At 48.3% G+C, this 15871-nt stretch overlaps 1 long non-coding RNA gene across 1 annotated transcript; it reads right to left on the bottom strand.

The window, feature by feature from the left end:
• Positions 1–13866: 13866 nt before the first annotated feature.
• Positions 13867–15024, bottom strand: LOC143155905 (uncharacterized). Its single transcript, XR_012994499.1, has 3 exons — positions 14634–15024; positions 14377–14506; positions 13867–14059 (listed from the first exon to the last, which is right to left on the bottom strand). It is a non-coding gene; the product is annotated as an uncharacterized LOC143155905 (long non-coding RNA).
• Positions 15025–15871: the final 847 nt, after the last annotated feature.

Raw genomic sequence — 15871 nt, 5'->3', positions numbered from 1 at the left:
GTCCTGCGTACGATTCCGTGGAGTATTTTCACCTGATACATACATATGACTGGCATAGTTTAAGACTCATTTTGAAGCCTAAGTCCACAGGACGTTACCGACACTTTCTGTTACATACTAAATGAAGAGGAATGGCGGGCTCACAAATCTGATAATGGGATATGGAGCCTTTCGCTGGTAGGCAATCTGTCTGGATCTAGCCCAAGTCTGTAGTAATCGGGTTATAAAATCTGACAGTAAGAGAGGTCTTCGGAGTAAAAACGGTCAAGCGTGGTTTAGTTGTTACCGGATGAGCACTCCATCCGTGTCACCTTGATCTGAAAGAGGCCCCAGCCAGATTAAGGCAGTGATGGAAAAAGAGCAAAGGGGAAGAGAGAGGGAGGGAGAGATTCCAGGGGTGATAGCTTTTCTCCTTTCAAATACGATTTGAGAATTAAAACAATACGGGAAAGGTACGGGCTTAGTTGTGCTGGGAATGTGTGTGCAGCGCTGGCTGCCCTGCACGGTGGAGATGCCTCGGCTAGCTTTGAACAAGCGGAGGTTCCTGCTGCGACCACGTGCCGCCACGCTGCCCTCGCTGCAGGTGGGGATGCGCCTCAGCTCTAGCAAGAGCAGTTGTGAGAGCACCCAGCGCGGCCGCCTGTGAACCGAGGCGGTGGCACTGAAGCTGGTGGAGGTGTTATTTACCCGAGCGTGGGCTGGGAAGGGAATGGCCAAAAGGAGGGGAAAGGGGCGGGTGGCGGGAGGCTGGAAGGGGAAGGGGCCCGTGGGGCCGTGCCTGGGGGAGTGCAGAAGGAGAGAGCAGCCTGAGCCTGCTGCTTAGACTGCGGAACCTGATCCTCCGTCTCTTCCCCAGTTTTACTTCATTCGCTCTGTGTTTCCCTTCCACCTTTGAGAGACATGCATAGCCCTGGGCTGTCGTCTGCACAGCATGCACACAGGACGTGAGCGGTAGAAGGCTTTGTATTCTGCACATGCAGTTAGAATGAGGGCGAGGAGGGGTTTCACCTTCAAAGGGACCCCGAAATATTTGCAACCTCTGGTTTAACCTGGCAAACACTCAGGAAAAAAAAAGGAATTCTTCTTCCGAACGAACAATCGTGGGGTTTTTGAAAAGAATTTAGATCCTCATTCTGAAGTTTTTGCTTTCAAATCCACCTACCACATTTTGAAGGTGGGAAGGTAAATCCAAAAAGTTAAACAAAAGCCTGGGGGCAACAGACGTAACATTTACTTATTTTGCTTTCTAAAGGAGTTGTTTGCTGAGCTGGAATTGGAAGAGCTTTGTATGCATTTGCCATGACTCTCAAACTGGTAGAAAAGTGTCATGCACATGTTTTTCTAGGGTTGTGTTTTCAATGTGACCGTCCAAAGTTAGGAATTTTGCAACTGTTAAAAATAATGGAGGTATTCTTAATTATTTTTAATCTAGCTTTTAGTATGACCTGGTTTAAGAATAATCCCAACTGCTGTTTTCAACTGGGTTCTCAGGGCATTATTTTAAACCCCAGTAATTCTGGGAAATCTCAGAAAGTTGCTTCTTAATGGCTATAAATCAGTGCAGCTCCACCAACTTTCATTGACATCATTGACCCTTGGGTATAGAGGGATCTTGACAGCATCATGATTTCTGTGAAACGGTAGGAAAAACAAGAACAAAGAAACCCTGGGACTCTGGACTCAGTTTCCATGTGTACACTGTTTCACTCTTGGTGCTTTAGTCACTGTCTTCCTGCCTCTCCTCTGAAATCTGTCTCTGCTCCTGTTTACCACGTTTGGTTTTGCCTTTAATATCTCTCAAGATGCTGTTTTTCTTGGCTTCGTTCCTCACATTACAACTTGGTACCTAGTTCCTTTTCCTTTCTTTCCCGGTCCGGGATTGGTGTTCTTTCCCCCCTTTCAGACGGAACAGACGCTGGCAAGTTTAGCATAGCCCCCAAAGTGAATGATCAAACCTTGGTTTTTTTTAAAAAAGGAAGTGCTTAGAGCTGGCAGGAGATGCTAGACTGGTAGCAATGAAAAACACAGGCTGTTTTTGCACGGAGCAAGCCGAGCGCAGACACCAAGCCGAGCACTCTGGTGCCAGTGTGGTCCAGCCATGGTAGCGAGGGATTCTCACCTGTCCCTCTCCTCCTGCCCTCCGGCAGGAGACACATAACTCATCCCCAGACCCACGACCTTCTCCCTCACTGTGTCGGGAGCAGCAGTCACACCTCAGTGAGGAAAGGACTTCCTCACGGTGAACGGCATCGTCATGTGATCTTGGCCTCTGTCAGCTGGAAAGGAGAAGCGGCAGAAGGGAGAGCAGTTGAGCGTACAAAATTATGGTGCATGAGATATGAAGTGATCAGTACTTCCGTTTTACTCATCCTGCAAAGTGAGAATAAGGCATGTTTCATGCAATGAAGGAGAATTAATTTAAGAACTAATAAAAGGAAATATGTGCCTCGGGAGGACATTGCTTCAAATACGGTTGCTGGCTTATTTCATGACTGCTAACTACTTTTAGTGGTGACAGTTAAATCAATTATAAAGGTAATCCACTGTCATGGTTTATGGATTTACCAGAGCATCTGTGGGAGATCAGGAAAGAGCTGGTCTTTGGTACAGACTGCCGGGGGCACGATAGATTTTTAGGACAGAAATGCCTTTTCCCCAAGGCACCAGATATTGGCGCCTGCCAAAGGCAAGACATTCATGTGAGGTGAACAAACTTGATCATCACCTGCAATAAATTCCAGTTTCTTCACATACATCTTATATCATACGTAATGTCTTACGCAGTGATAGTGGCTCGGACCAAAGGTCCAGCTAATCAGGTAGCTCATGTCAGAAGCAGACTCTTAGGGAAAGGGTGTAAGGACAGGGCAAGCATAGCACAATCCCTCTGTGGTATTACCAGCTCAGTAGAGAGCAGGCTGCGGCTAAGGGAATTTTTGACTGGCATCTGGGTCATTGTGTTTAACAGCTGCAGAAGGGTCGAGCCTCCAAGAATTTGGCTAACCCCTTTTGGAATTCTTTAATAATTCTGGCCTTCACAGCATCCTGTGACAACGGGTGCCATAATTCAATTTTGCGTCGTGTGAAAGAAGTACTTCCTTTTCTTTGTATTAGACCTCCAGCCCAACAGATTGTGTTGTGCTGCCTTTCTCTTGTGATAGCAGACACGACAAGTAACGCTTTTCTGTTCACACCTCCATGCTGCTCATTAGTTGTCGGGACCTCTCTCAAATCCCTTCTCCGTTGAGGTGACCGAGCAGAAGAACGCTACTGTAGTTAGCCTGCCTGCCTATGGAAACCATTGCACGTTTCCGTGCCATCTCTTCTGTATCTTCACCGATTCTTCTACATCCTCCTCAGTGTATACACCCTCTGTTTGAGGCAGGGGTACCCTAGGAGGGGTCACTTTTTCATTCTCTCTTCATTCTGTAGTCATTCCTAAAGCTCTTTTTTGCCTCGTTGACAACTGTTGAGCAACGAGCTGGAGTTTTCAGCAAACTCGGTGACTCTGAGGTTTCCTTCCCAACTGATGTTAATTTAAAGCCCCTGATGGTCTTTGTATGGCTAGGGTTGGTGTTCCTCACGCTCCTTGCTTTGTATTTGCTGCTGGCGAGTTTCATATGTCATTTCATCAACGTGTCATTCAGTTTTCTGAGATCACTCTCCACTTGGTTGCAGCTGGATCTTTTACAAATATGCTGAGTTGCACAGGTCTTGACATGAATGGATTTGCAATGTCTGAGCTCTCACTCTACAAACTTTGCTCTTTCCCGTTCTATCACATATCTAGCCGTTCTGCTCTTCGATATACTTTCTGTCAATTTGCCTTGCCCAGCTTTGCAGCCCACAGGTCTCTGGATGGCCTCTAAAAGCCGTTTTTAAAAATGAATGTAACATTTGCCACCTTCCATTCCTGTGGTGCCTCGTCATTCCAACAGCTGCTGCGGTATTGTGCTGAATAGGTCAGCAGTTTCAAGTCTGAGTTCCCTCAGAGCTCTTGAGTGAAACCGTCTGGTCCCAGCAATCTGCTAATATTACTTTTATTGTTTTATCCTAAAATCTCTTCTACCTGAGTTTTGGAGAGCTTCTGAGGCTCGTTCCCTGTGCAGCCAGCCACTGGAGTGGGGCGTGAAATTGAGCGGAACTACCATGAGTGGACGGATGGGTCTGCGTAGCCAGCAGCTGAGCCGCACAGACCACATGCTGTCCCTTTTGCACCTCACAGGCAGGTGACAAAGCAGTGACAGCAGTGTGGGCACCGGGGAGTGCCCAGGTCAGCCCAGCGGGCCCCTCATTACGTCCTCCAGAGATGACCAAGCCTTTCTTCCTTCACTGCATTTACAGAGATGCAGAGTTGAATTTATGGATCGCTTCCTCAGCTGATGTAAACTGGCGTTGCTAAATCAAAGCTAATGCAGCGACGCTGCTTTATGATATAAACACTATTAACAGCACATTAAGGCTCTGACCTCCAGAGCCAGACAATCTCATCCTTTGTTTCTTCAGCCACTGAGGCAGTGAATTTAGATTCATTATTTCTGACGGAGCTTTTCCTGTATCATGCTGGGGTGCTTTTTTAGTTCTCCTCTGTCTTAACATCCCTTTCCGCTACCCTGGGCAACTGTTTTTTTACCAGTCCTTGGTTTATTCTGTGACAACAAAAATATCTTAGTCAAGAGCTGGAAGGGATTTCAGAAATTCTAGCTAAGTGCTTTTTTGCCTATCCTTGCTGATCATTTCTTTTCCATTTCCTGGTAAGGTACCATCATTATCATTTGGTGAGCTCGTCTACACACTCAATAGGTAGATGGGTATTTAGGGCCTCTCACACCCATTATCCCCAGCCACCTGCTGGATTTCCAAACAGATGTCCTCCTGCAAGCAACAGCTTGCAAAAATTGAGCTTTAAACCCCTCTGTTCATGCCACATGAAAAAAAACCAACTAGCAAATCATTTGATTTTAGCCACTTTGTCCTGCTTGCTTAACAATATTACTCCTATATTTGCTGGGATATATTCACACTTTCTGTTCTTTGGGCCGAGTGAAGGTAGTTGTGCAGTGGTCAGCTAAGTGTCTTATTGTTTTTTCCTCCTCAACCCTTGTACGGTAGCAGATGCTTTTACTGAAAACGTAAAATTAGATTTCCAGGAACACTTATGCGCATGCCTTTGAAATCCATTTTCCATGAACATTTTTGCTTTCTGTTCATGGAAAGTGAGCGCAACAGGAACAAGGACGCAGAGCCACCAAATTAACTGCAAAGCTGGACAGATCAGGCAGTTATTTATGTGACCCACGCTGCTTTCCCTTTATTGGTACATCTGAGAAAAACTGGGGTACTGGTCTTAATTTTGTGGTAGGGGGGTTAATAACGCTCTGCAGAAGGAGGTCTGGACACTTTGAATCCAATTAAATATGGGAGTGAAAGGGTGGATCTTTGTCCTGGAGGGAGGAAAGGCTTCTCTGTGGATTAGTTGAGGTAAGGTGGTTTTAAAAGGCTACAGCGATGTCTTCATAATGGCTTTGACATAGAAATGTAGCTTTAATTCTTAATTACTCAGATCTCTATTGTAAATCACCAAACAACAGACCCAATGAGTCGTAGGCATCCAAGCGATGTGGCCCAGTGGGTTGTGTTCCCATGAGAGCAGTGAGAAGTGGAGAGGGACGGGAGATCTGACAGGATCTAGGTGACTTCAGTCCACTCAGCCCACTTCTGCGCACTGACTGCTGCTTGGAAGGAGGTCCTGTTTAACAGGAGTCCGAGGCATGGTGGGAGGTGTGCTCTCCAGGGGGATGGGAGGAGAAGCTGCATTTCAGCCTGGGAAGACGAACATCAGAGCTGCAGGGGAAAACGGGAGTCTCGGTCTCCCTCTCACGCCCCTTGTTGGTGGAAGCAGCTCTCTGGACAGCTTTGGTGCATTTAATGCCAGTGTCTCTTCTACCATCAGCTACCTGTCATGAACGGCAGAAGTGGTGGGAGATGCTGGGACGGTCCCGGGCAGCGGGAGGAGCCATGGGTCCTGCGATGGAGGTGTCGGTGCAATCAGGCTACGAGGTTGTATGTGCTGCTGGACCTTGGGAGCGAGGGGAAATTGCCTGGGACTACCAGGCTTTTGCCATAGCCTTACTGTTAGTCCTCAAAAGGAAGTGAATAATTTTGCTGTGCAGAGGCCCTCCTTGGCACATTTTGGGGTTAGTCACATGCCGTGAAATCCACTTTCTCCCAGCTCCAGCCCACTGTCAGGCAGGGAACACAGGGGCTGTGGGGTGCAGCAATGCCCGGTTGTTCTTCAGCACAGATTCTGTTTTGCAAGCCCGTAGGTGCCGTCCTGGTCTCAGGGTGGATACATATCTCTGCGCGCAGGACCCCACAAGCAGCCGACAGTCACTAATTGGATTCAATAGCTGGCTTAACACTGTAAATGCAATCAAGTCACGGGCTGCATTCATCCCTCCAGCGAGCAGGATTAACCAGTTCCTCGGGGCAGGATGTGCCCTTAAACATCAATTCTCCGTGCAGTAGAGCGAGCAAGAGCCACGCACCCCAGCAGCACCTCTCCCACTGGCTTTGCTGGCCGGTGAATCTGAGGTGCTGTGGACACCTGTTCTGCGTGCCACAGCCACATGAGCAGGCCGGGGATTTTTTTTTTTCCTTGCTTGTGTGTTGGTATTCGGCTTTTTCCTGCCGTCCAGCACATGTGGCCGGAACACAGGCTGCTTTGGAGCTTACCGCAAAGAGGTTGATGTGCCAGCACATGGCCTCTAACACCACTGCTAAGCCTTGCCTGTGAACTGAACTGGCTTTCACCCGGGTTTGTGATCTCTGAGATCATACTTTCAGGTGCGTATTGTTTGTTGGAGGAATAAAATCTCAATAAAAGAATAAAAGCTTCCAGCGTTACCAGTTTTTTCCCCTGTCACACGAGCCGTTACCAAAGTTGATGAGGAAATCACAGCAGCTCTTAATTGCAGTCTGCAGAAGACCTTGCGTGTCGAGACCATCCTAGTCACTCCCCCGCCTGCTCAAACCCAGTTGCATCATTGAAACAGAACTTGGCTGGAGTGTTAAAGAGAAGCCTTCCCTCTTTTTGCAGAGATGAGCCGTGTTCCTCCTGCCGTCCTCATGTGCCAGCACCGGGGGCTGTGCTGGAGCAGGAGCCAGGGAGAGCTCCCCATCCTTGTCTTCCTGCATCTCACCCTTGGGGCCAAGCTGGCAGCTGGTCCAGAAGGGACCCACCTTTTGAAAGAAGAACTGGAGTTCTTAAAATTGCAGACAGTTGTCCGCTGGGATTTTCGGAGCAGGTTAACCCAGGCAGGTGAGGGGTGCAATTCCAAAGGGCTCCAGACCTTGCTAAATGTCCACCTCTGTTTTTTAAACACTTTCGGAAATCTTAGCTGTTTCCTCAGGCCCAATGGGAAGGACTGAGTTTTGAGATGCCTGGGCAAACAGGTGTTTCTGTCCTGGTGGCAGGAGGTGGCTGCGGCAGGGGGAAACGAGAGCTGTCACTGCAGTACGCCGATCAGCGCTGGCGTCTGGCAGGGCAAGACAAGGGATCAGATGTAATTATGGCTGTAGACGTGCCCAATCAAACTGGAGCAGCACCTCCTTTCCCCTGGCTGACAGGCATCAGGAGAGGGAATGCGCATGCGCACCCACACCTGTATGCGTAGAATACACACGTACACGGTGTGCTTTGAACTCCCTGTGTTGCATTCAGAGCCTGATTCAGTGCGATTTCTTGGTACCTCACAAAATTATATTCCTGGAATTAATAATGACACTCTCAGGAGCTCTTTCTTTGCCTAAATGGCTTGTCAGTTATTACCTATTGTCAGTCCCACCCAGTAATGAAGGGCTAATAAGGCTTTTCAGGACTCACTAACAGCGAGGGAAACTTTTCCTGGTGGACTCCACTGCTGGGCTCTTCCCCCTCTGCAGGGGCTGAGTGACGGGAGGGGGAACTGCAGGCAGGCTGGCTGCCCTTTGCTGGAGCGTGATGGGCAGCAGTTGGCACCCAGTGCTTCTTGATGCTTTCGGACAGATGGAGGGTAGGAGGGATGCTGAGTTTTGGTGATGCAGAGCAGAGAAAGGCCTGAAGCGAGGCACCCCATCCCTTTTTCTGGAGAGACGAAGGAGAGCAAGGATAGGAGCTCAGAGAAGCTATCGGTGGGTTTGAACCCTCATTTTTGTTTAGAGGATTGACTTTTGGCTGAGCCGTCAGAAGTGGTGTGCAGGCATGTACATGCATGGGTATGAAAGAGAGCTTTATTTTTAAGGCGATAAGGAAGGGAATGTCTAATGCTAACTCTCCCATGTGTTAGGGAACCGGTCCCTCCTTCCTCATGTTAATATTATACTCATGGGAGGAGAAAAGGATGGTTTCTTCAAGAATCAAAGTCCTTGAAGGGATGACGTTGGTACTAAGGGTATTAAAATCTAGCAGGTGGATTGCGTGCATTATTATAAACCAAGAAGATCACTGTTTTTTAAATAATTTAATTTTTGTTGTTTGTTTATTTACTTCTGTACTATGATTTTTTTCTTTGTGGTGCAGGGAGAAAGGCCTATATTTTGTTGTTCCTGGATTAAGATCAATAGACTTGTGGGAAATTTCTTCCCACAAAAATTCCCAGATGGAGTTCCCCAAAAGTCAAACACTGGAAGAAAAAAAAATAGAGAAGCTGGAAGGCCCCGAAAGCCAGTGAGCTGGTCTAGACCAAGTATTTTAACTATGAAGAACAACTAAGAGGCACAGATGTCCCAGCTCCCTCCCCCGACCCTGTAAAGAAGATGTGGACTGGGTGGAGAGGTGCACACACAAGTCAGATCCAGAATCTATGGGTGATGGAAAGCAGTTTACATACTAAAATGTTCCAAAAATATGAGTTGTCATTCATGTAACACGTAGGTCACTGTGGTCAATCCAAGCTCCAATGTACATAATATGGGTGTATCCATTTGTGATGTTGCCGCAGCCCTCTTCTGGCTAAGGTCTTGTCACAGAATCCCAGATTTATGGATGGAAACAACCTATTAGGTCATCCGAGACGTCCCTCTGCTAATGCAGATTTATTCCCTCCTGTATATTTTCCAGCGCTTGGTCCAGTCTATTGTTCAAATGACTCAAGCGTCCGCTGCTTCCCTTGAGGGACCATTTCGGAGCCTAACAGACCTTGCTGTCAGGATTTCGTTTCCCGTCATATTCCTCCTAAAGGTTCTTCTGCTTAATTTAGTTACTTACTCTTTCTGCAGAACAGTGATGAGGAACAGGACTGTAGAAATAGGACATTTATTTCTTACTTATTCAGCTGATTCCTGTTATCCCATTTTTGATGGCCCTGCCCAGTCCTGTTCTCCCTGGTGTTTATCGCCTCACACTCCTCTCTCAGTAGTGCGGCCCAGCTTCGACTGGGATGGGCTGGTAGGTGCCTATGGACTTTGGAGGGGGCAGAATGGAGGCATTAGCTGCACAGATACATTTTTTCCACCTCCTTTTCATTCTGAACAAATCCTTCAAGCTTTGGCATGAATGTGGTGCGTCTGCAATGATATTTGAGAGTGAGACTGTTAAATTTGTGTGGAAACTGGGAAATAACCGTTGGGAAGGAATTTTGATGCTCTATTGAAATTTTCTTTTACATTTACCCCCCTTTCATTAGTTATAACTAAGTGATGGGAAAGAGAGAAAAGAATGCAAAGTTCCGGTTGGAAGACAAGCCACCAGGAGGTCAGGAAATTAAAAAGGAGTGTAATAATAATGGGGTTTCCCAAACAACATGAACTTGGCATTATTCCACAGCCCGAGTACTTCATGTTATAACAAGAACTACTATCTGATCCTTGTTTGTGTAGAACTAGATCCCTCTGCAACCAAGGCATTCTCTTTAAAGGGAATAGGAATGTCACTTGTCCCCTCGAGGAGATTTTACATTGTCAAAGTGGTGGAAAAGGCCCCCACGTAGAGGACAGTCACGTCCCTGATGTGTAGAGGTTTAACTTTACTAAGTGACAGATGAATAGGAATTTACACTCTGATCCCTTTGCTGGTACATCCGTCCCGTGCGGTCCGCGTCCTCTCTTCCCCAGCAGCTCACCACCACTCCTGCTCCCACAGGTAACTCCCACAGCCCTCTGGGGTGCCAGCCCAATGCTTTTGGTGAACATGCTTGAAACAGGAGCTATAAATTGTCTTAGCTTGCAAAAAAACACCCCAAAATATAGATTTTTTTAAACATTCTTAAACCAGGTCATTTTCCAAAGTTAGCTTAGAGCAGAGCTAGTCAAACACAGAGGTGGTCACAGCTGGGTGGAGGGAGCTGTACATACAGCAGCATAGAGGAGGGCAGGAGGGCACCTTTTAAGCTAAATCTGCTTCCCAAGGAATTGTAATATGGAAATATAGCCAGAGTTAAGGCGGCCAGGTCGGTTTTAGCTTCGGGGATTTGTGTGGCTTGTAGGTATTTGCTATAACGTGGACATATTACCATGAGTCATTTCAGCATATAGAGCATACTGATATAGTTCAGTATCCATCCTTGACTTATTTTCTAGGCTGCAGGGTTGGAGAATGAAGGATGCTATTGCAAAGGCTTCAGGGAACTTGGTGAGGAGTGGGGATGAGGTTATACCATGCTGGCTCTGTCACAACCGAATGAATAGTCACAGCGCTACATTCTTGATTACGCCAGTGGCGCTAAATACAGTAATTAAGGAAGAAGTTTGTGTGAAAAGCTTTAGCTGTTGGCTTCATACATCATCAACCTTTTTTTGTGTTTTCTTTTCTTTCTTTTCTCTGCATGCACTGCAAGCTTTCTGTGTTTCTCCACCTGTGCTCCATAGGTCTCTGCCGTCTTGTAACTAAAGGGCCTAAGAAAGGTGAATGGAAAAAGCAAGCTACTGTGGTGAGAGGGGGCTTGGGGGAGCGGGGGGAGTTTTCACCACAGATTTGGACCGTTTCAGACCTGCAATATAACAGGTTTCTGTCCAGCTGGTCCTGCTTTGTGGGACCGCGTGACCTAATTATTTCTCTTCCAGCCTCATTTTTATGTGACCCTGCAGTCCTGGGTTTGCATGCTTTCCTCCCTGCAAATCCTAGCAAAGTTTTGTTGTCTCTTTTTTTATCTTATTCTCTCACCTTGTCTTTCTTCCCTTTTTCTTTCATCTAAGAAAAAAAAAAGGTTTAGCAAAACGGAAAAAAACCCCAAAGTCTGAAAAATGTTCCTTTGGGGTTTTCTGCTAAATATATCCTAGCATAGATTTGCCCCAGAAGGTTTCAACACGAAAAGCTTTCATTTTATACGTACATGTGCACATGCCCACAAAGAAACTAATCCTTTCTAACACACCACACCAAAGTCATCAGCTAATCAATTTCAGCGGCACAGCCTGGTAAACCACCAGTCTCCAGCACAGACCCGAGCAAAAAGAAAAAGATTATGCATGACCTGTCTTGGATCAGGCTATGAAGAATGAAGCGGATCTGATTGATGCAACCTCCACATGAGCAGTGGTGAATATGTATTAGTTCAGCGCATTACCCTGTTCATGGTTTTGAGCTTCCCTTTGTCATTACTGCATGCTTGAAGGTGGTTTGAGATTAGAGCTTTCATTAGGCTCCTTGGAGATATTTACTAAAGTACACATGCAAATAGCTTTCTTTCCAACTTTTCAAGGTCACCTGCACAAGCCTTCACCTCACCTTTCCTAATCTGTTGCTGTCAGCTTTGTGTAGCAGTACTTTGGGCAACGGGGAGGCATGACACCGCCTGGCTGGAGCCACACGTGCACGGGCGCAGCGGCTGGACCCTGCTTAGCAGCTCTGCCCAAAACCCAGAAACGCCCGGGGTGGTAGCACCTCTTGCCCTCTGCTGAACACACTGGTGCTGCCGCCCCTCACCTGGAGGCTGGCACCTTCCAGCCAAAACAGGTAGTCACAATGAAATCATGAGTGGTGCTGCAGGCATCAACCCACGATGCTCCCCTCCTCCTCTCACCCCCCACCAAAATTGCTTCTTGCTTTCAACAAGTTTGCACCGGGGCTGCCGGCACGTGGCTGCAATGGAGCGGTGCACCTGCGGTCCCTTCCCGCTAACTCAGCTCACGTGTGGACATGGAAGGATGGTGGGATGGGGCTTCCTGGGCAGCCCGGAGCCAGCTGGCAGCATGTCCCCCAGCTCCCTGGGAGTCCCAGGGAAGGCATCGGGGTGCAGGTGCCCCGCACCAGGCAAAGGGGGCCCTTCCCCGGCAAAGCAGGCTGCTGGGGGAGAGGGAGCCAGCCTTGCTGCCCTCCCTGCGCGTGCCACAGCCCTGAAGCCAGGGCTGTGGCCGATGGGGCCAGCACTGGAGGGAAGTCCTAGCAACAAACCGCCTCCATGCAAGAAAAGACAAAAAAATCAAGCCTCCTCCATAACCCTGAACCAGAACAACAGATCTGGTGTGAGGCTCCTCTCTGGGAGATGTTTTGTGCCCTTCAGAAAGCATTCATTAACGGAGATGAAATATGCAGGCTCATGCAGAAGCCGGCTTCTCTGCGAGCCGGCAGCAGGCTTGGAGGGCCAAGACCCAGCACAGTCCCCCTGGAGCGGACAGAGCACCGCTCCCTGAGGGCTGCTCATTCTCAGGCAGCGAGGAGGAGAGGATACGAGCTCTGCCGTTCCTGTCTCAGAGCTCCTTCCTCGGGCAGGCTGCCCGCTGCGGTCAGAGGGTGATTAGTCAGGCTTAGCAGTAATAGTACTCTGTTGAAGGAATGAACTTATTTTCCATTTCATTTGTCGCTGCACCTGCAATGACAAAAATTGGTGTACTGAGCACCTCAAATAACGCACGTTTCTCCAGAACACATTGTCGCTTCTGGGAAAACGACGATAAAAATTACAGAGACCTTTCAGGACAACAAGGGCAGCACAAAGACCCCTCCATGCTGATCTCCTGGCCATGGTTAGTGCCCAGCATTGCAAGGGGGGGCACAAGTGACTGCGGAGACCCTCGTGCAGCAGGCTGCTGCCCCCCAGGGCCATGTCTGCAGCAGAGGGACTGTGGCCGTGAAGCAGGAGGTTTCTTCCCTGTTTGTCTCCGGATCCCGGTAGCATTACCCCTACCAGCAGCACTGGCTCTGGGGCTCTGAGGCGGGGAGAGGAACAGCTGCGAATGCAGCCCGCTGGTGACTTACAGACTTCCACCACACTCCCCCCTTTCCCATCCTTCTCCTCAGGGGAAGGGTCTCTCTCCCTAGCGTTGTTTCTCCAGGACCTGGTAACTCACAACATTAAATCTGTTTCAGCTGCCCCTGATCCCCCCGCGGCACTTTGAGGGAGCTGTACTGCTCGTACCCTTCTGTCCGACTTTGCCTCACGGGCTCACGGTACATCTTCTTCCCTTCAGTATCCTCCGTGCTGTTTCTTATGCCTTCAGATATTTGGGTTGCTTGATCTGACTGAGGCACTGGAGAGAAATGAGATGTTCCTCATGATCTCCAAAGGTCTCTCTCCCGAGTTAATACCGTTACTTAAAGGACTCTTCTATCAATTTGGTCCAGCCAAAAGCTCAGGAGGCTTTTCTGTTTATTTTCCTGGCCTTCACCGTGGGACCACTGAGCATGTATTATCCTTCTCCTTTCCTCGGGATGTTTTTATTACCAAGGAATTTGCACAAATATTTTGCGGTGCATTAGTGCCAGACTAGTGGTCCTTTCTGAGGAAAGTCAATTTGATCGTATGAACTGATTTAACTGGACAGGTCAGCCAAGCAAGGTGAGCAGGCTCTTGGTGAGCATGTTTCTCATATTCTGGTTCAACTAGAAGACCTGAATACAATGACTCACAGAAAAGGAGGAAACAAACCCAACTTTTCAACAGGCTACCCATTCAGCTTGGGACTGTCTGGGGACCAGCTGAAGGCTAAGAACGCTCTTTATTTTATCTGAATTCGTCCTCTCCATCATCATAAAAGCAGGATCAGAGCAAAAAAACAGGTCCTTTTTTTCTTCCATCAGTGCTTATTTCCTTCCTGAAGCGATAATCCTCGGAGCCATCACAACTGGTTGCTATGGAAGTGACTGAAAGCACAAAGAGAGGATTATGATTTCAGGTGAGAAAACAGCAATGGGCATGGAGGAGCTCCTAAAATCCAGTTCGGCTCTGAGGAGTAACACTGCAGAGAGGCATTAGAGGACTCTCCCTGTTCTATTTGCCTTATTTACGTGTTGGCTCCAGCTCCGCAACAGCAAAGTGTCAGATTAGAGCTAAACAAGTCACACGTAAATAAATGGGGAGGGGGCTAGAAGGGCTGAGGGGAGGGCTCTGTGGGGTTGCTCCCAGCAATGCAAAAGCATCCTGGAAATCTGGGCTCCTTTCTCCCGCACTCAGATCTCACCAAAACGGGACCAATCAGAAACTCCTTCGATACGGGGGCTGAAGCTGGATCCAGGTTTTTCTGCGGAATTCCTGCAGTGACTCAATAACAGATATCCAGTAGTGTATCCTTTTGTCGCTGAAAGAAGGATCTAAAAACCATGAGATAAACCAAAAGGAGGTGGTTTTATTGAAGGAGGACATTTTATTCCACCAAGGGATGTACCTACACAAAGACCCCCAAAGGGTGTTTTTGTGAGGGCGGGGGGATGTCCTTACCGAGTCCAGAAGCAGAGCAGCAGCCCCGGAGCCCAGGGCCATGGCAGCCGAGGTGCTGGGGACTGAGACGACAGGCAGGAAAGGCAAGCACGGCCAGCTGGCCAAAGACAGAGCTCCATTTCTTTCCTTTTAGCACGCCCCCGTCAAGCCCCGCCAGGCCACTGGTGTGAGTAAGGGCAGTTTGATGGAGGGAGGGCAGGCTCGACGAGTGTTTGTGTGTAGCCCTGCTCAGCAAACATCTTCCTCCGCCACGGCTTTTGCTCATATCACACCCATGCCTGAGGAGCAAAGTGGCACTCTGCACGAGGAGGGGTGCGGGCTGCAGGACCAAAGTGGCTGGAGCCCTGTCTGTGCTATTGCTGCGTGCGGTTAAGCCCAGGTCTGGGAGTAAAGCCCCAGAGATTATGGCAGAGGTGGCTTATATGAGAACTCAGGTCATCCTTCCTCCTCCCCGTGGCATCGGCCAGGGTCTGTAACACTATACTCATGTCTAGGTGGAGAATATAACACAGTTTGGCTAGCTAGAGTCTGAAAATACATTAAAAAAAAAAAGTCTCTGCTGGCACAGCTCCGGGAAACTGTGCTAGAAATAACTGTGCTTATGCATAGCTGTCAAAAACAGGCTGTTGCCAGTGCCGCTTGAATGGGAGCGCAGCCAGGACCTCGCTGCCCAGCAAGAGGAACAGGCCATGTCGGAGGTTTGCTTTTGTCTCCAGACCGAGGATATGTAGATCAAAAGCCAGGGAGGTGTTTTTGCTCCGTGCAGACGAGTTTCCCTGCTTGGCATGGCAGAAGGATCATGTCCCCACCAGCTCCAGCCTCAGCCATTTGCGGGGCCAAGGTGAGAGAAGGCCACCAAACCCCCACTGCCTTGAACCACAGCAGAAGAGGTAACCCCAGATGAGCCCTGAGAGGGACATTTGGCAGCAGACTCCTAAGTGGATATTTCCACTTAGACAAACTGCTCTTAATTAGACCGGACAATTTTAGGAATGCTTGGAGGTTGGCTGGCAGTTTTCTTTGGCCAGAGCAGTAGGGCTATCTAGTGAAATACCCGGTCAGAAAAAGCAGCTACAGGGTCTTATGCGATAAGTTGTAAGGGAAAAAAAACCAAGCAGCCTTGTAGATATTTGAGTCATGACATGCTTAATTACACAGACCCAATAAAATAGTTAATTAACACTCGAGTTGTGAAATACATAATAAAATAAGTAAGAATGTATGACATCGATGTAATT

Source organism: Aptenodytes patagonicus, chromosome 1, assembly GCF_965638725.1.
Source record: "Aptenodytes patagonicus chromosome 1, bAptPat1.pri.cur, whole genome shotgun sequence".
Taxonomy (NCBI): Eukaryota; Metazoa; Chordata; class Aves; order Sphenisciformes; family Spheniscidae; genus Aptenodytes; species Aptenodytes patagonicus.
Note: the sequence above shows the minus strand (reverse complement) of the source record. Positions and strands in the feature narration are given on the sequence as shown.